The 21,010-nt window shown below is 39.9% G+C and overlaps 1 protein-coding gene, 1 non-coding gene and 1 pseudogene across 3 annotated transcripts in view; 2 read left to right on the top strand and 1 right to left on the bottom strand.

Annotated features, from left to right (window-relative positions):
- The window catches only part of IL23R (interleukin 23 receptor), a 123,925-nt gene extending 119,496 nt beyond the window's left edge, over positions 1 to 4,429 (top strand). Inside the window, exon 12 of one of the 2 annotated variants that reach the window (XR_008514362.1) lies at positions 4,317 to 4,429. The gene's annotated coding sequence lies outside the window, so the exon portion shown is untranslated. Of the gene's footprint in view, positions 1 to 4,250 lie in introns of both variants that reach the window. The other variant, XR_008514361.1, reaches the window with a different exon arrangement.
- A 1,716-nt stretch (positions 4,430 to 6,145) lies between these two features.
- On the bottom strand, positions 6,146 to 6,271 carry LOC112131457 (U4atac minor spliceosomal RNA). Its single transcript, XR_002913525.2, has one exon. It is a non-coding gene; the product is annotated as a U4atac minor spliceosomal RNA (small nuclear RNA).
- Positions 6,272 to 16,535: 10,264 nt separating this feature from the next.
- On the top strand, positions 16,536 to 17,263 carry LOC100458600 (dnaJ homolog subfamily B member 6-like; annotated as a pseudogene).
- The last annotated feature ends 3,747 nt before the right edge of the window (positions 17,264 to 21,010 follow it).

The raw sequence follows: 21,010 nt of genomic DNA, 5'->3' as shown, positions 1-21,010 counted from the left end.
TTTATCCTAAAATATGTATATATTTTTTGTACTTTTCATATTCTGAAAGGAATATATTTTAAATCACTAATGAAACGCTAATCTTAAATATCTTGACTTGTAAATTGCCGTATGCCTTTACTTGATTCTTTTGCAAAAGGAGAATCATAAAGAAGCCAAGAAGGAGGTAGCATTTGAGATTGAAATAACAAAAGACTAAGATAAATCTTTGATGTTTGCAAACCTGATGAAGACATCTGGTAACATGTGAAGAATATTTTTATAGTACGTTTCACCATAATTGTAATCTATTACACATGAAAAAAGCTTTTATCAAGCTTAAAGGATTACAGCATTGTTTGATCTTCTGCAAATGTTTCCACTGCAGCGAGTGCCTCCTTTTCGCCCCCTAGAGTGGGAAGGAAGCCGCTTTCTCATTCTGGGGTGTCTTACCCACATCACTATTCAGCACAAAGGAGACACTTCTGATTTTATCTTTGCCATTAGCCCTTGTTGGTCCCAATGGACTAGAAATTGAGACATACCTGCAATGGGAGCAATGTACCTGCCTTTGTCCCAACTCAGGGGAAAAATTCAAGCTGCTTTATCACAATGCAACCTTCGCAGGGGAGAAAGGGTTTCTTTCTATACTTCTTGTATTCAAGAAGGATTCATTGAACTATTGAATGCCCTTACTGTTATATGTGCAAGGCCATTTGAAGGATATGGATTTAACAAAACCAGTCAATCCCTGCAGGCTTGGGGCTTATATCCTAGGGGAAAGAGACAGACAGTAAATTAGGACAAGTCATTGCCCCCAAGGAGCTTACATTTTAGTGGGGAAGAGGCCAGAGGTAGGGGGTGGAGAGAGACAGAAAAAAATAAAGGAAAATGTCAGATAATAAGTGCTGTCTAGAGAGGTAAAATGGGATAATGTGGTGGATAGCAACTCGGTGGCCACTTTACACTGGGTGGTCAGGAAAGACCACTCCCAGGAAGTGATACTGATGTTCATCTGAGTCTCAGGTAAGAGCCAGCTTGCCACTGACAAATCCTTCTATAGAGAAAGTCTTGAGTGGCTAATGTCTTTACTTCTTTCCCTCCTGTACAACTTGACATTGATTACCTCTCACCCTGACCACACCCCACCTCCCATCTTTACCTTCTTAAGCCAGAATTTTCTGCAGATTCTGAGGACAAGTGCATACCTTTTCATCCTTCTATCTAGCTCTTGTGTCTATTATTAACTTTCTTTCTCTGAGTCTCACAATCTTTTAAGTCGCTGATTCCTAAAGGGGCATGTCCTGCTTCTTGGTATGGGTAAAGAGGAAGGAAAAAGACAGAAAAAGCCTCTCAAGGTATCAATCAGAGGGAGGAAGGGAAGAGAAACACAAAGAAAGGCAGGTTGATACTTAGGAATGCTGAAGCAAAATGGAGTGTCATAGTTCTGGACAACACTAATGCTGATTAAGGAATATCGTTTCCTCCTGCTCTAGTATCTTTCTCTCCCTCTCCCTCCCTTTTCTTACATAAAAACCACAGGAGGAGGTGCAAGTCAAGTACAGTTTAGGGGTGTTTGCTTGGTATGTGTGCAGGTATGTGTATGTGTGTGTGTGTGTGTGTAATTGGAATTTCTTTCCTTTTTTTTTTTTTAACAGGGTATTGCTCTGTCACCCAGGCTGGTGCACAATCACAGCTCACCACAGCCTCAATCTCCCAGGTCCAAGCGATTCTCCTATCCCAGCCTCCTGAGTAGCAAGTGCACATCACCATACCCAGCTATATTTTAAATTTTTTGTAGAGACAGAGTCTCACCGGGTCTGGACTCAAACTCTTGGGCTCAAGCAATCCTTCCATCTTGGCCTCTTAAAGTACTGGGAATTATAGGCATGAACCACTACACCCAGACTAAAATTAGGATTTCTTTTTAGTTATAAATAGTATTGAAGAGAGGCTTATGAGTTTTTAAGGTGTGGTTCTCAGGTAATGTGGGTTGCTGTTTGGCCTTCCAGTGTGTTCCCTTGAGTGGCTATTTCTTATGTATTTAGTCATTCTCCCTTTGACATAGAGACAGCACATGACTATGGCATTGAGCAAAAGTTTTCAAAGATAAATTTTAGCAATTGATTCTCTTTCTCCAAATGCAATCTGTTGGCTAGGCACAGTGGCTCACGCCTGTAATTTCAACACTTTGGGAGGCTGAGGCGGGCAGATCACTTGAGGTCTGGAGTTCGAGACCAGCTTGGCCAACATGGTGCAACCCAATCTCGACTAAAAATACAAAAATTATCTGGGCATGGCGGTGCCTGCCTGTAATCCCAGCTACTGAGGAGACTGAGGCAGGGGAATCACTTGAACCCACGAGGTGGAGGTTGCAGTGAGCCAAGATTGTGCCACTGCACGCCAGCCTAGGCGACAGAGCGAGACTCCATTGCAAAAAAAAAAAAAAAAAAAAAGCAAAGCCATCTGTTGTAGAATCCTCAAATGTAAAATGGATGAAAGCAAATCTCCTGTTGAAACAGACCTTGGAGGTCATACCTGTGCCCTCTGCCTCTCCCTCTCTCTTCTCCACACTTGCCTCTGAAGCAACATGAAAAGCTGAGGCTAGGAGCTCTGCTCTTCTATACTTAGGAGACTGGGACCCTGGACCAACCTTGAGAAGCCTGTACTTTAGGACTGAACCTTACTCTGCACTTCAGCCACAGGCTGTCAACGCAGGCTCAGGGGACTAGAACCAAACCTTCCTATACTCAGATTAATGATTGCAAAAATGGCTTTCTCTCAGAGGCTGCTAGTAGAGGCAGTTCTATTTGCAATAATTAACTTGCTTCTCCCAATTACTTTACCATAAATGTCTGGGCTTTGTTCAAGTTTATGTTCTTTTTAAGATCACTAAGAATAAAATACTGTGTTGTGAACATAATTAGATTTTATAAACCCAAAGGCTGTGGAATTATGCTGTGGTTTATCTCTTTATGAAGCAATTATACCAGTTATAGAAGATAATGTTTTAATGGGAAATATTACCCATATGGCAGACACTATTGGTTTAAAATAAAAGAAGTGATTAAAAACAACTTATGAATCTCTCTCGGGTAAAAGAATGAAAACAATATAAAAAAATGGATTCTGATTCATAAAATGAATTGTACACAACTTTGTTCGATGCTATAGTTAAGACAAAATTACAAGAAAGTCTAACAAAGGTTTGATAGAATGTTATTATGTGTCTTTCCCACTGCTAAGATTACATCATTAAACCCCAATTAATGTTTTATGTTAAGGCTTTCTTAGCCACTTTGCTAATTTCACTTTTCAACTTAAGATAACTGCACTGCACCTTTTATATCCAGAATTCCCATCAATTTCCCGAAGATGCATTCCCATTATGCTTATTTTCAGGAATGCAAGTTATTATCTAATTCTCATAATTAGCATTTAGCAACAGATTAGGAACTTAAATGGTCCATTTTTGTCTGGGGTAGTAAAAGCATTCTGGGCTAGTTTTATGAGACGGGGGAAAAAAACCCTAAACAACAGTGTTACCGAAGCATAACCTCTTTCTCCTGAGATTGTTGATTTAAAAATTCAAGCGAAACAAAATGCTGTTTCTAACCATAAAGTCATACCTAAAATTAGAGACTGTCAGAGCACAGGAAGGAAATCATAAATAGCCAAACACTGGAACACAAGTGTGAGATACGGAAGTCAATAAACGTTACTGTTTTCTTTTTGTTCACATCCTGCCTGAGAATTGTATTAGAGGAGAGCAAGAGAGAAAGAATACAACAGTAAAATAAAGGGAATGCATTTTTATTTCTAAACTACACAGTAATTCATGAAAACACACTTTTTAAAAATCAAAGGAATACCAGTGTAAATGGAGTGAAAAGTGGCAGTTCCTTTTCACCCCTCTTTTTCCCACTCCTACCCCATCATCAAAGGTAATGACTCTCAACAAGTTATGAGGTTTTTCCCAGTATTTTTATTTAAATGATAAAATATGATATTGTTCTATGACATGCTATTTTTAACCTAACAATATGTCTCAGAAATCTTCACATGTCATTATATGTAGCTTTACCTTATTCTTTTAAACAATTGCCCTAATAATCTATAGAATAAATTTCAATAACGTATTTACCTAATCTATTAATGAACATTTAGTTTATTTCCAATTTTTCACTAGTATACCTATTCCTTTAATAATTCCTCTTGTACATATGTTTATACACATATAAGAATTTTGTGTGTTGGGTTGTTGGGGACAGATACCTAAACGTGGAATTGCTGGGTCAAGAGAAAGAAAGGAAGATAAAATCATTTACATTTTGCAGCCAGGTGTGGTGGTGTGCACCTGTGATCCCAGCTACTTGGGAGGCTGAAGTAGGAGGACTGCTTGAGCCCAGGAGTCCAACACCAGCTTCACAATATACCAAGACCCTGTCTCAAAAAAAAAAAAATTAGATTTTGGTAAGTATTACCAATTATTTCTCTAAAAAGAGTTTGCCAATATTATTAGTAGGTAAAATGTTTGCCAACCTGATGGATATCTTGTTTGCATTTTTTTAGAAGATGAGGTTGAATATTTTATTTGTTTATTGCTTTTTTGTATTTCTTGTTTTTTGGTTCACCTTTGTTATATTCTTTGGTGATTTTTCTACTGAGTTGTTGGTTATAGTCTTAGTCATTTGCAGGAGTGCTTAATATAAATCTTTTCTGTTATATATGTTCTAAATACGTTTTCCCAGCCTGTGTGTTATTTTTTTATCTTCATGTTCTCTTTTGCCAAACAAAAGTTTTAAAGTTGTATGCAGTCAATCTGTTGCCATTTTTTTTTATGACTTCTAGACTGGGTATCATGTTTAGTGTCAAAAGACAAAATCACAACAAATTTAGTTTAAAGATCTTATGTGGGGCTGGGCGCTGTGGCTCACACCTGTAATTCCAGCACTTTGGGAGGTCAAGGTAGGTGGATCACCTGAGGCCGGGAGTTCGAGACCAGCCTGGCCAACATGCTGAAACCCCTTCTCTACTAAAAATACAAAAATTAGCTGGGAATGGTGGCACGTGCCTGTAATCCCAGCTACTCAGGAGGCTGAGGCAAGAGAATTGCTTGAACCTAGGAGGTGGAGGTTGAAGTAGGCCAAAATCGCACCATTGCACTCCAGCCTGGGCAACAGAGCGAGACTCCATCTCAAAAAAAAAAAAAAGATCTTAACTGAGGTCAGGTGCTGTGGCTCACGCCTGTAATCCCAAAACTTTGGGAGGCTGAGGTGGGAGTATTGCTTGAGCTTGGGAATTCAAGGCCAGCCTGGGCAATATAGTAAGACCCTATCACTATTAAAAAGAATAAAGAATTTAAAAAATATTTTTTAAAAATTTTAATTGTCTTTTATTTGCAATTCTAGAATCGGGCAACACCTCATACTATAAAACAGAGTGAGTGTTCTGATGAGCTGAGCAGAGGAGGTTGATTTAAGGAACTTTCTTATCATTCTGGCGAAAACTTGCCTGTTTAGGGATTTGGCTGTTATCTCTGTGTCCAGATTTGTTGAAAGGTCAGATAAAGATCTTAGTTTCAGCAGGTTAGTGTGGAACTTCAGCATGACTGACTCCAGTTTGGTTTTGTCTGTTGGGCCTAGTACAGGATCTATTATACATTTGATTTAACATTAGTAAAATATGTATTTACGCTAGAACATGTAGTGGTGTAATATAGTCTGAATGTTGTCCCCATCTAATCTTATGTTGAATTGTAATCCCCAGTATTGGATGGAGGTGGGGCCTGGTGACAGGTGACTGGATCACAGGGGCAGATCTCTCAGGAATGACTTAGCACCATCTCTTTTGTAGTAAGTGAGTTCTCAAGAGAGCTGGTTGTTTAAAAGTGTGTGGCACCTTTCCCTTCTCTCTCTCTTGCTCTTCTCTTCTGCTCTCCCTACGTGAGATGCCTGCTCCTGCTTCACCTTCCACCATGATTGTAAGCAGCCCAAAGCTTCACCAGAAGCAAAGCAGCTACCAGTGCCATGCTTCATGTATAGCCTGCAGAACTGTGAGCCAATTAAACCTCCTTTCTTTATAAATTACCCAGCCTCAGGTATTTCTTTTTTTTTTTCTTTTCAAAAACATTTTTTTTCAATTTCATGGAAAAGAGGTTTTTCATTTTTCCAAAAATTGTACCAAGTTAAAGCGAAGTTCTAGTTGATGCAGGTGCATTGTATAGGCATTAGCAATACTGCCCTCATTATGCACTCATTAGACAGTAGTGCAACTCCAAGAAAAGGATGGTTAGATATTTCTTTATAGCAATGCAAGAACAGCCTAACATATGGTGATATTAAGCAATGGGAGAACAGTGGGCATTAGAAGACACAGATCAGATTAGAATCTACCTTTCTGGCTGGATGTGGTAGCTCACACCTGTAATCCCAGTACTTTGTGGGGCTGAGGCGGGCAGATCACCTGAGGTGAGGAGTTTGAGAGCAGTCTGGCCAACATGGTGAAACTCTGTCTCTACTACAAATACAAAAAATTAGTTGGGCATGGAGGCACACGCCTGTAATCCCAGCTACTTGGGAGGATGAGGCAGGAGAATCGTTTGAACCGGGGAGGCAGAGTTTGCAGTGAGCCGAGATGGCATCATTGCACTCCAGCCTATGCAACAGAGCAAAACTCTGTCTCAAAAATAAATAAATAAAAAGAATCCACCTTTCTCAGATCCTGGCTATGTGGTTTCCAGCAAACCCTTAACCAGGAGGATTCAGTTTCCTTTTCCTTAAAAAAGATCCTATTAATATCTTCCTCTGGCCATTCGTTGAGAACATTAAATTAAATAATATTTGGAAACACTGGCAGGCTGGTCACGGTGGCTCACACCTGTAATCCCAGCATTATGGGAGGCCAAGGCCAGTGGATCACTTGAGCTCAGTACATTGAGACCAGCCTGGGCAACATGGCAAAACCCAATCTCTTCAAAAAATTAGCCGGGTGTGGTGGTGTGTGCCTATAGTCCCAGCTACTCAGGAGGCTGAGGTGGGGGGACTGCTTCAGCCTGGGAGGCAGAGGTTGCAGTGAGCTGAGATGGGTCACTGCACTTCAGCCTGTGCAACAGAGCAAGATCCTGTGTCAAGAAAAAAAAGAAAAGAAGAAAGCACTGGCAGAGTGCTTAGCATGAAGTAGGCACTGGGGGAATTTTGATACAGTGAGAATAGGAATACTAGGTACCTGAGAGGAGAGGCAGAAAATGTCAGTGGACTAAGTAGAGTGAAAAAGAGGTGAGGAAACAGGACTAGAAAACTCTAAAAGCATGCACACTTAGGTAGTGCAGAAGTGTTTTTGTCCAACTATTAAATAGCACAACCCTAAATTTCTGTCATACTCCTGATCTTTCATTTTAGTGTTCAGGATCTCATAGTAAATATGCAAAATTTGATATTCATTTGATATCGGTTGCTGTGATACTTATTGCAAATCTCTTCTTATCTAGATTTTTAAAATATATTTTTTGTAGAGATGGGGTTTCTCCATGTTGCCCAGGTCGGTCTCAAACTCTTAGACTCAAGAAATCCTCCTACCTCAGCCTCCCAAAGTGCTGAGATTACTGCACCCAGTCTTATCTACATTTAAACAAAGTTTAGCATTTATTTTACTTTGCGGTTCAATATAGAAGATTTATTTTATCTTAGTTGCTAAAATTGGAAATCACTTGTATTTCACCAAATGAAGAGATTAGGATTTTAAGAAACTGCCAGCTGCTAAGTATTTGCAGATTCATTCTTTTTTTAGTATTCGTTGCACATCCCATTCAATGTGTTACTTTGGAGATTCCATTTGATTGAATAGAGGCAGCCCATGCAGAACCCTTTGAAGAACAGGAGGGAGGCTGCTGAAGCCCAGAGCAATGAAGAAAAGCAATTCTAATGTAAGAAAAACAAAGAACAAAAAAACAGAAGCACTTTGCAAACACAATAAATGATATTAATAGATTCAACCCATCTTCATTGCTTTAATGAAATGATAGTTTTTGAGGCACTTATTAAAACTCTTACATTGTCTTTTCCATTTTGTTGCTTTTGTTTTACTAAGAAGTAGAAATCTTCAGTTAGAAAAAAAATCAGAAAAGCATGTGGAACTACAAATGTAACTGATATTACAAATAGGTAGACTAAACTTTCTTTTATTTTTTCCTTTTAAGAGCTTGGATTAAGGTCAAACAATCGGAGGGGATTTTGGGTTTGGTTTTGTTTTAGAGGCAGGGTCTTGCTCTGTCGCCCAGGCTGGAGTGCAGTGGTGCAATCATGGCTCACTGCATCCTCGAACTCTAGGGCTCAAGTGATGTTCTTGCCTCAGCCTCCTGAATAACTATGTCTATAGGTGCACAAAACATGCCTGGCTGATTTTTTTGTTTTTTGTAGAGGTGTTATCTCGCTATGTTGCCCAGGCTGGTCTTGACCTCCTAGCTTCATGCAATCCTCCTTCCTTGATCTCCCAAAGTGCTGGGATTACAGGTGTCAGCCACCATGCCTAGCCACAATCTGGGCTTTTGAATTTCAAATTTACTACATGCCAAGTATGTGATGTTGGACAATCACTGGAGTTTCATGTTCTCTCCTTGTCCTACTTTCTGGGACAGGGATACTGATCTTGGTGTACCTTGCTTGAGAAAATTTGAGTTGACTCTCTCCCCCTTGAAACACTTCTTCCACCAAGAACACCACACACCCCTGACCTCTTACTCTGACCACTCATTCTCAGTCTACTTCTCTGGTTTCTTCTAGTCTCTTTGCCACCTAAATGTTGAAGGCCCCACAGTGAAGGCCTTGGTTTCTCCCTTGGTGATCTTGTCCATTCTTGTGGCTTTAAACACAATCTACATGTTATAAGAACAGGCTAACCCAACATCTATTTTGAACTCAAGACTCAACTTCAGATTCAACTGTCTACTAGCATCTTCATTTGTCTATCATCAAGGTATTTAAGACCCAAGCTTTCTCTTCTCACAGATGTCCCATCTCAGTAAATAGTGTTGCCATTTTTCTAGTTGCCCAAAAATCTTGGTGCCTTCCTTGACTTTTTTCTTTCATTCCTCACATCTACTCCATCAGGAAACCCTATCCATCCTACCTTCAAAATATATTCAGAAATTGAATCGCTTCTTACCACCTCATCTCAACTGCCTAGCTCAAACTACAGTCATCTCTTGCCTTAGTTATTACAAAAGCCTCCCAAAGGTCTGTCTTCATAGCCAGATGATCCTGCTACAACCACACTTGTCTGCTCCAAATCTGTCAGTGGCTTTCCATCCCACACACGACAGGAGTCTGAGTCACTACAATGACCTAGGAGGCCCCACCTGATTTACCTCTTCTGTCCCAGGATCCTCCACTGTAATCACTCAGCTCCAGACACTGGAAACGTTGTAAGCACCCCAGGGTCTTTGCTCCTGCTGTTCCCTTCTGAATTGTTCACTAGCACGCTACCTCTCGGAATTCCTGTTGCCTCCTATTCAGCCCTCCCCAGACACTCCATGTAAACAACAAACCTCCACCCCCATGCATTCTAGTCTCCTCTGCTTTGCTTTTCTTCACAACACTCACCACCATCTAAAATTGAACATACTACACATCTTACTCATTAATCTTGTTCATTGTCTGTCAGTCACTACAATGTAAGATCCAGAAGGACGGGAATTGTGTCTACTCTGTTCCCTATAAACCTTTAATGCTTAGAACAGTGCCTGGCACATAGTAGGTGCTCAATAAATATTTGTTGACTGAATGAATGAACAATAGATAATGGCCCAATCTATTCATTCCATCTACTTCTCACAAGACAGAAAACAGTACTTCACGAAGGCAAAGAGCTTTCAGACTTCAATGTGTTTTCTGAGGCTCTTCCTCAACACTCCATTATTTTATCATCACCATTGTTGTTTTTCTCTAAACTGCCACTCTATAATTGACAAGAAAGCAACGACATAATGTAAAATTATGTGTTTTTATTTTCATTTATGTAGCTTTGTTTTATTTTCTAGGACCATTCCAATAGTTATTGGAGTCATTGAAATGACAGTCATTTTCAACCGTCTTCTTTGCTGTTGACTGAAACTGTTTCTTCAGATAGATTCATGTGGCAGAGTTAATAACACCTCAGTGGGCAAACACTATCCTTCATTTCTCTGGGGGGAGATATTTTTAGCCACCACACTAATTAGATAGCTCTCTGGCTGATAATGGGGCAGACAAAGGGTGTAGCATGTTAAAGAAAATGAGCAAACAAACAGGTGCAATCAACTTACAGAATATTAATTAAATGTCTTTTTTTTTTTTGAGATAGGGTCTCACTCTGCTGCCCAGGCTGGAGAGCAGTGGCACGATCTTGGCTCACTGCAGCCTTGACTTCCTCCACTTCCCAAGCTCGGGTAATCCTCCTGCCTCAGTATCCCCTGAGCAGCTGGGACTACAGGCGCATGCCACCAGGCCTGGCTAATTTTTTGTACAGACGGGGTTTCAACATGTTGTCCAGACTGACCTTGAACTCCAGGGCTCGAGTAATCTGCCCACCTTGGCCTCCCAAAGTGCTAGGATTACAGGCATGAGCCAATATGCCCAGCCAAATATCTTAATAATCATCATCATCATCATCATAAACTGCTGGTAGGAAGTTTGGCATAATGTGTCACTTCAATTATAAATCACAGATGATTTTACTTGATATAGTTAGCTAGAGATAATCCACAGGGGGTAATTTTATTTATTATTGTTTTAAATGCTATTAAATTTTGTTTTTTTCTAGCCTGCTAATTTTCTGAATGAAGCTGTAATTGGCATTTGATTGATTTGGCTGTGTCCCCACCCAAATCTCATCTTGAATTCTCATGTGTTGTGGGAGGAACCTGGTGGGAGGTAATTGAATCATGGAGCAGGTCTTTCCCATGTGGTTCTCATGATAATAAGTCTCACAAGATCTGATGGTTTCAAAAATGGGACTTTCCCTGCATGAGCTCTCTCTCGTTGCCTGCCCCCATCCATGTAAGATGTGACTTGCCCCTCCTTGCCTTCCACCATGACTGTGAGGCCTCCCCAGCCATATGGAACTGTAAGTCCATTAAATCTCTTTATTTTGTAAATTGCCCAGTCTTGGGTATGTCTTTATCAGCAGCGTGAAAATGGACTAATACAGCATTTACCACAGTGTCTGGCTCATAGTAACTGTGGCAGAGCCTGCTAATGGTCTGTTCAACTTCCGTTCTCAAATTCTTACTTCCTAACAGAACCCCTATGTCATTGATGATAGCAGTTCTCTCAGTAAAAAGATACATTTCTAGCCTCCCTTGCAGCTAGGTGTGGTCATGTGACTGAATTCTGTCCAATGAGATATACACAGAAACTGTTAGAGGGATTTCCAAGCTGTCTTATTAAACAGCGGTGACAGACAAATGGAGAATATTTTCCTCCCTCTTCCTCCTTCCTGCTGACTGGGAAGTGAGCATGACATCTAGAGCTCCAGCCCCTATCTGAGACAATAAGGTGACCTGGAAGATAGAAGTTGTGTGCTGAGTACGGTGAGCAGAAGACAGAAAAGCCCACATCTCTGATGATTTTGAGGAGCTGCCTTGGATCACTTTCCTTAACTTCTTTTACCTGAGAGTAATGTTCTAATATCACTGTTCTTGCAGGTTCTGCTATTTGTAATTGAATTGATCCTAATGGATGTAATAGGTAATCAGAAATTATTTTTTCAGAGAATGGATGGAGTACATGCCTATGGTGGTTATAGTAGTCTGCTCAGGCTGCCATAACAAAATACCACAGACTGGTTGTCTTAAACAATATAAATTTATTTTCTCACAGTTTTGGAGGCTAGGAGTCTAAGTTTAAGGTGCTGGCAGGGTTGGTGTCTGGTGAGACCTCTCTTTCTGGCTTGTGGATGACCATCTTCTTTACCATGTCATATAGCCTTCCCTTAGGCTCATGCAGAGAGAAGGAGAGAGAAATATTTCTGCTGTCTCATTCTCTTTGTATAAGGACATTGATCCTATCGAATTAGGTCCCCGCCCTTATCTTAGTTACTTCCCTTAAGGCCCTATCACCAAATACAGTCACATTGGGACTTGAGGCTTCAACATATGGATTCTGGGGTACACAATTCTGTCCGTAACAGCGGTCATCTATTGTCTTGCCAGTTTTCATCTTCTAGGACCTGCTCTTTTCCTCCTGTCCACATGTTGCTTCAGTATCACTCTGATTAGCTAGCAGCAGTTGATTGGTGTGAAGTATACACCTGATCCAAGCTGGGCCAATCAAAGGCTTTCCCTAGGAATTTTGCAATTAGGCCTGCGAAAGAGACAGACTCCTTCCAGTGACAGAGTGTTAGGTGGCAAGTTCAGAAGCTGTCAGTCTTGTTTCTCTCCATGTGGCCAGAATGAAAGGAAGATGGCCCATAGATGCAGAATAAGAAGAATAATAAACAATCCACAGAAAAGGACAGAGGAGAGATGAAATGAGAACCCTGAACGCATTAGAATCCCTTGCTCTAATTGTTAATAAGGTTCAATCATATTCATGACTCATGACCCATGAGAAACTTTATAATACAGCCTTCTTTCTTCCTTAGCTACTTAGAGTTGGGCTTCTATTATTTTCAATTGAGAACCCTAGCTAATACAACTCTCCAAAATTAAAAAAAGAAAAAAGAAAAAGAAAAGAAAAAAAGCTTTGTATTTTTAGGCTTTTAGAACTCACGTTATTTTCTTTTAATAATGATTAGCAACAACTAATGGTGTTTGTTTTATCTTGTACACTAAATTATCTGAAATTGGGTAGGTACTACAGTGGAAATAAATATTTGATGTTATTTTCAGTAAATTGTTACTGGAGTTAAACCTCTTGCTATCCTGACAATTCCTCCCTACATCACCCTCTTTGCAATGGCAGAGGGAAGAATTGGCAATAAATGCAATTTAGCTTGAAGAAAACACCCTAAATATTAGAAACCTGTGAAGAACCACTAGATTGCCTTATCAACTCATTGTGCATCCTATTTGGAAGTCTAAAGTAGAACTAAAATTCTAATACTTTTACTTGTATAAATGCTTATAATTGTCATCTTTGCATCTCAGCAATTATTCCTGGATAAATATACTGCAAATCATCTAAGAAGAGAAAAACCCCTCTGAATTACATGACTGAGTTTCAGAATGTGAGTAAAGTATGGCTAACCAAAATGTTCAAGCAAACTGATGCAAATTTCCTTTTCTATGACTGTGTAAGCAAAACTCTTTTGCACGATACTAAGTTTGATGTGGTGTAGCATGTAAAAGAGAAAGCACCTTTATCTGTGTTTGAGTGGAAACCAGGTAACCTTGTCATAAACTGGGGAAGAAATGACTTAAGTGTCAGCTCCCACATCTCCTGCTGTGAATAGCCTTTAGGGGTGTCATAACCACGAACACACAAACTCGACAGAAACTAAATCTCAAGTGCACAAAGAAAATGTATCTGCGATGAATTCATATTGGGGTCTTCCCACACATTATTTAACTTAATCTTCCAAACAACCTGTGAGGTAGATATTATTATCACCATTTTACACTGAGGAAATTGAGTCACAGAGATGCTTTTTCTTGCCCAGCACCACTTAGGTCATAAGTGGTGGAGCTGGTTTTGAATGTATTCACCTCACTCGCACCCTATGTGTCTGTGCTGTACTATGAATTCCTCAAGGGATGGGGACTGGTATTTAACTTGTGTCTTTAAATTGTTGCGAAAGACTAGAGGCTCCTTCTTGGTGGTAAGAAATAATCCCAAGAATACAGCAGTTGTACTCAAGAGTATATTAAGGTCAGCAGGTGCGTGTAATAGACGAATTACGAAAGACATATCTGTGAAACATGCTGAGATTCAGCAGTAATAAATTGTTTAAAAACCAGGCTTGAGAAGATGATAAGAGCTATTTATGACAAACCCATAGCCAATATCATAATGAATGGGCAAAAGCTGAAATCATTCCCTTTAAACTGGCACAAGACAAGGATGCCCTCTCTCTCCACTCCTATTAAACATAGTATTGGAAGTTCTGGCCAGGGCAATTAGGCAAGAGAAAGAAATAAAGGGTGTTCAAATAGGAAGAGAGGAAGTCAGCTTGTCTCTGACTGCAGACGATATGATTGTATATTAGAAAACCCCATCAGCTCAGCCCAAAAACTCTTTACGCTGATAAGCAACTTCAGCAAACTCTCAGGATACAAAATCAATGTGCAAAAATCACAAGCATTCCTATACACCAACGATAGACAAGCAGAGAGCCAAATCATGAGTGAACTTCCATTCACAATTGCTACAAAGCCAATAAAATATGTGGGAATATGATTTACAAGGGACATGAAGGACCTCTTCAAGAACTACAAACCATTGCTCAGGGAAATCAGAGAGGACACAAACAAATGGAAAAACATTCCATGCTCGTGGATAGGAAGAATCAATATCGTGAAAATGGCCATACTGCCCAAAGTAATTTATAGATTCAATGCTATTCCCATCAAGCTACCAGTGACTTTCTTCACAGAATTAGAAAAAGCTACTTTAAATTTCATATGGAACCAAAAAAGAGCCTGAATAGCCAAGACAATCATAAGCAAAAAGAACAAAGCTGGAGCCATCACGGTACCTGACTTCAAACTATACTACAAGGCTACAGTAACCAAAACAGCATGGTACTGGTACCAAAACAGATACATAGACCAATGGAACAGAACAGAGACCTCAGAAATAACACCACACATCTACAATCATCTGATCTTTGACAAACCTGACAAAAAAAGCAATGGGGAAAGGACTCCCTGTTTAATAAATGGTGCTGGGAAAACTGGCTAGCCATATGCAGAAAACTGAAACTGGATCCCTTCCTTACACCTTATACAAAAATTAACTCAAGATGGATTAAAGACTTAAATGTAAAACTCAAAAGCATAAAAACCCTAGAAGAAAACCTAGGCAATATCATTCGGGACATAGGCATGTGCAAAGACTTCATGATGAAAACACCAAAAACAATGGCAAAAAAAGCCGACATTGACAAATGGAATCTAATCAAACTAAAGAGCTTCTGCACAGCAAAAAAACTATCATCAGAGTGAACAGGCAACCTACAGAATGGGAGAAAATTTTTGCAAGCTACCCATCTGACAAAGGTCTAATATCCAGAATCTACAAGGAACTTAAACAAATTTACAAGAAAAAAACAAACAACCCCATCAAAAAGTGGGTGAAGGATATGAACAGACACTTTGCAAAAGAAGACATTTATGCAGCCAACAAACATATGAAAAGAAGCTCATCATCACTGGTCATTAGAGAAACACAAATCAAAACCACAATGAGATACCATCTCATGCCAGTTAGAGTGGTGATCATTAAAAAGTCAGGAAACAAGAGATGCTGGTGAGGCTGTGGAGAAATAGGAACGCTTTTACACTGTTGGTGGGAGTGTAAATTAGTTCAACCATTGTGGAAGACAGTGTGGTGATTCCTCAAGGATCTAGAACCAGAATACCATTTGACCCAGCAATCCCATTACTGGGTATATACCTAAAGGATTATAAATCATTCTACTATAAAGACACATGCACATGTATGTTTATTGCAACCCTATTTACAATAGCAAAGACTTGGAACCAACACAAATACCCATCAATTATAGACTGGATAAAGAAAATGTGGCACATATACGCCATGTAATACCATGCAGCCATTAAAAAGAATGAGCTAATGTCCTTTGCAGGGACATGGATGAAGCTGGAAGCCATCATTCTCAGCAAACTAATGCAGGAACAGAAAACCAAACACTGCATGTTCTCACTCATAAGTGGAAGTTGAACAATGAGAACACATGGACACAGGAAGGGGAACACCACACACCGAGGCCTGTCAGGGGGTCAGGGACAAGGGGAGGGAGAGCATAGGTTGATAGGTGCAGTAAACCACTGTGGCACATGTATACCTATATAACAAACCTGCACGTTCTACACATGTATCCCAGAACTTAAAGTAAAATTTAAAAAATTTAAAAAATAAAAAATAAATAATTTAAAAAAAAAAAAAAAACTAGGCTTGAGAGGAAAGCACAAGTAGTCACCACCACCAGCGCAGCAGTGCCAGAGCCAGGAGGAGATCCTGGCCGCTGCCCCTGCCTCCCATCTGCCGTAAGCCACCTCCATCCTCAGACCTGTTCCAGCAATCTCTTAAAGCATGATGGGTTAGGCTGGGCATGGCGGCTCATGCCTATAATCCCAGCATTTTGGGAGGTCGAGGCAAGTGGAACACCTGAGGTCAGGAGTTCAAGACCAGCCTGGCCAACGTGCTGAAACCCCATCTCTACCAAAAATATAAAAATTAGCTGGGCATAGTGGCACAGGCCTGTAATCCCAGCTACTCAGGAGGCTGAGACAGGAGAATGTCTTGAACCCCAGATGCAAGGTTGCAGTGAGCCAAGATGGTGCTACTGCACTCCAGCCTGGGTGACAGAACGAGACTCTGTCTCAAACAAACAAAATCATGGTGGATTACTATGAAATTCTAGGAGTGTGGAGAGAGGCCTCACCCGAGGATATTAAAAAGGCACACCAGAAACTGGCACTGAAGTGGCAACCAGATGAAAATCCTGAGAATAAAAAGCAGAGAGAAAATTCAAACAAGTAGCTGAGGTGTGTGAGGTGTTGTCAGATGCTAAAAAACGGGACGTCTATGACAAATATGGCAAAGAAGGATTAAATGGTGGAGGAGGAGGTGGAAGTCGTTTTGACAGTCCTTTTGAGTTTGGCTTCACATTCTGTAACCCAGATGATGTCTTCAGGGAATTTTTTGGTGGAAGGGACCCACTTTCATTTGACTTCTTTGAAGAACTCTTTCGAGGACTTGTTTCAGAATCAAAGGGGTCCCCGTGGAAGCAGAAGCCAAGGGTCGGGGTAGTTTTTCTCCACATTCAGTGGATTTCCATCTTTTAGAAGTGGATTTTCTTGTTTTGATATAGGATTTATTAATACTTCATTTGGGTCACTAGGTCACAGGGGCCTCACTTCATTTTCTTCCACATCATTTGTTGGTAGTGGGATGGGCAACTTCAAATCGATAACACTTCTACTAAAAAGGTTAATGGCAGAAAAATCACAATAAAGAGAATTATCAAGAATGGTCAAGGAAGAGTAGAAGTTGAAGAAGACGGCCAGTTACTGTCTTTAACAATGAATGTTAAGGAGCAGCTGCTGCACTTGGATAACAAGTAATTCAAGGCACCCACTTAACAGAAATGTTAAACTATAACAAGAACCATCTGAGAATTAACAGAAACTTTTTTTTTGTAGATTTCAAGGGAACTTGCCTTTCAGAATAATAGCACCTCAAGTATTCATAAACAGCGAATCGGAACCTCTATTTCTCACAGGCTTTTGAGTTTATTGTTGGGACCCATAATAGGACCATTTTTTTTTTTTTTTGTCTTTAAAATTATTGTAGGCCAGGTGCAGTGGCTTACACCTGTAATCCCAGCACTTTGGGAGGCCGAGGCGGGCAGATCAAGTGAGGTCAGGAGTTCAAAACCAGCCTGGCCAACATGGCGAAACTCCATCTCTACTAAAAATACAAAAAATTAGCCAGGTGTGGTGGCAGGTGCCTATAATCCCAGCTACTTGGGAGGCGGAGGCAGAAGAATTGCTTGAACCCGGGAGGCGGAGATTGCAGTGAGCCAAGATCACACCATTGCACTCCAGCCTAGGCGACAGAGCAAGACTCTGTCTCAAAAAAATATATATTATTGTAAATATCTGTATGCTTTTTGCCTTTTTATTAAATGTACTCCAAGGTGAGCCTTGACTCTTTAGTGTAGGACAAGATTGCGCACTAACACCAGCATGGATCTGCTTTTCCATTGTGTCTGAAATGTGAGCCACATAGTGTTGGCCTGCTGTGAGGTCAACATTGCCAGGGTGAATCTTCTACAGAACTAAATTCATTTTTTTTTCAGTAGGTAGTAGTAAAAGATATTAATGCATTAATGGTAATACATTTCTGGTTTAATATAAATTAAGGGTGTTTTCTAGCTGAGCCTGAATCCTGGCAACTTAGTAAGTCTTGACAATTGTTTAAATATGTGATGTTAAGCTTAGGTTTAAAAAAGTAAAGCTGGTAAATTGGGTCTTTGTCATTTGCTTTTTTTTTTTTTTTTTTTTTTTTTTGAGATGGAGTCTCGCTGTCACCCAGGCTGGAGTGCAGTGGCGCCATCTCGGCTCACTGCAGGCTCCGCCCCCCGGGTTCATGCCATTCTCCTGCCTCAGCCTCTGGAGTACCTGGGACTGCAGGCGCCCGCCACCTTGACCAGCTAATTTTTTGTATTTTTAGTAGAGACAGGGTTTCACCGTGTTAGCCAGGATGGTCTCGATCTCCTGACCTGGTGATCCACCCACCTCGGCCTCCCAAAGTGCTGGGATTACAGGCGTGAGCCACCGCGCCCGGCCGTCATTTGCTTTTTTAAAAAAGAAAATAAATGCAAATGTGTTTGGTGCAAATAAATAAACAAATAAAAACTAGATTTGACCACTGAACACAATGCATAATCCAGGACTGATTCCTATGCTGAGGGTGAATGTGATGGGAGATTCTCTCTCAGGGATACTATTGAGGCATTCAACAAAATTTTAATATGGATTATAGATTATAAAAAGAAATTCTGTATCAATATGAAATTTTCTGCATTTGATATCTCTGCTGTGGATATTTTGAAGCATATTTTTATTAATATGAAAACACACTCAAGTATTACAGCAAAAGGGCCATTATATATTCAAGCAACCTCTCTTGGATGGTTTAGGGAAAAAATTATATCTCTAAACAGAGAGAATGAGAGAGAGAATAAAACAAACGTGGTCAGGCATGGTAGCTCATGCCTGTAATCCCAGCACTTGGGGAGGCGGAGATGGGAGGATCGCTTGAGGACAGGAGTTCAAGACCGGCCTGGTCAATATAGCAAGACTTTGTCTCTATTTAAAAGAAAAGAAAAGAAAATGTGGCAAAATGTTAAAAATAGCTAATCTGGTAAAAAGTATAGGAGAATTCTTTGTATGTATTGTTTTCACAGTTTTTCTGGAAGTTTAAATTATTACAAAAGATAAGGTTCATTAGAAAGACCACTAGGCTTAGACTCAGGAGTCCTGGTTTTGGGTTCAGATTTCCCATTATCCATCTGAGTGACATTTGTCATTTCACATAATTTCTCGGGACCACGCCCCTCTTCTGTAAAATACAAAAGTTATTTGTTTTAACTGTGGATTGGCATTCCATTATAGAAACAAATAGCTCACTCATTCCTCTAAACTGTGTGGTTTCTATTTCTTCCCTGTTATGAGCAGTGCTGCAGTGAACGGCTGTATTCATGGTTCCCTGTGCTCACGTGCAGGTGTGTCCTAGGGCACAGCCATGTTGATCCATGTGGGTAAACTAAAAAATGTAACATCGAATGAAAAAAAGCACGCTGAAAATACATTAAATATGATTCAATTTATGTAAATTTTCAGACACTAACATACATCATAAAAGTACAAAAACATACATCAGATTGATATATGCCAACATCACCTTAGATCTTACCTCTTGGCAGAAAGGGAGGAAGAAGGAAGGAGTAGAGTGGGCTGTAGTTACATCTATAATATTTTTTCTTCTTGAGAGAGTGAGAGATTGATCTACGGTAAGGGTGGGTTCAGCTAATGACTCTTAGTGTCTTCCAGTGCTAATGATCTATAATCAAGTTAGATTTGTAACCTTAAAATACTTTATAGCCTTTACCCTGCTTGTGAGTGTGTATAGATTTAACAGAATTCAACAAGCATGTACTGAGAAAATTCTTTACTCAGGGCATTGAGCTACCTACAGTATAGTCAGAGGGAAATAAAACATGGTTTGGAATGCTTTGAGGGAAAGAGGACTCTGATGTGGTATTAAAGATAAGGTTGGTTAATCATTTCCTTGAGATAATGGCACATAAGCTACAATTAAAGGAGAAAATGGACATATGAGGGAGGGAGGACTTTGTTAGCGCTATGCTTTTAGGCATATATTCCTTATGTGAATATTTATTCTTAGCATTGTTGGCTCAGTGAACAGCCTAGGAAAGTTACAGTCTAGAAGCAGACATGTTATTACACATGGGAATCGATTGGTCCTCCATGAGTACCTACAATTGAATTCTGTGTATTAAAACAGCAGAAAAACACATACAAATAGAAAATATTTTTAATCAAGGACTAGTATCCAAAGCAAAACAAAGTGGAAATTTGGTAATTATTCTGTGAATTTCTGCAACTTAACAACCAAACTGGATAATTCGAGCAACAAGTTCATCTACTGATGTGTGCACACCCTTACAGCAAAACATCTCTCTCTATCTCTGAGAGTCATCTTAGGCAAATGTGAACAGAAGGGGTTTATCCATCAGGGCTCTTTTAGTACCAAAAAACAGAAAATCTGACTCCAGTGAACTTAAATGAAACTAAACGGTCCAAGGATAGATTTTTATTTTTTTCTTGTTTCTCTTTTTATGTTTGTTTTTTTTTCTTTTTTCATTATTATTATTATTATTATTATTATTATTATTATTATTATTATACTTTAGGCTCTATGGTACATGTGCACAACGTGCAGGTAAGTTACATATGTATACATGTGCCATGCTGGTGCGCTGCACCCACCAACTCGTCATCTAGCATTAGGTATATCTCCCAATGCTATCCCTCCCCCCTCCCCCCAACCCACAACAGTCCCCGAAGTGTGATGTTCCCCTTCCTGTGACCATGTGTTCTCATTGTTCAATTCCCACCTATGAGTGAGAATATGCGGTGTTTGGTTTTTTGTTCTTGCGATAGTTTACTGAGAATGATGATTTCCAATTTCATCCATGTCCCTACAAAGGACATGAACTCATCATTTTTTATGGCTGCATAGTATTCCATGGTGTATATGTGCCACATTTTCTTAATCTAGTC

This window comes from Pongo abelii, chromosome 1 (genome assembly GCF_028885655.2).
Source record: "Pongo abelii isolate AG06213 chromosome 1, NHGRI_mPonAbe1-v2.0_pri, whole genome shotgun sequence".
NCBI classification, from domain to species: Eukaryota; Metazoa; Chordata; class Mammalia; order Primates; family Hominidae; genus Pongo; species Pongo abelii.
This window is presented reverse-complemented; position numbering and strand designations above follow the sequence as displayed.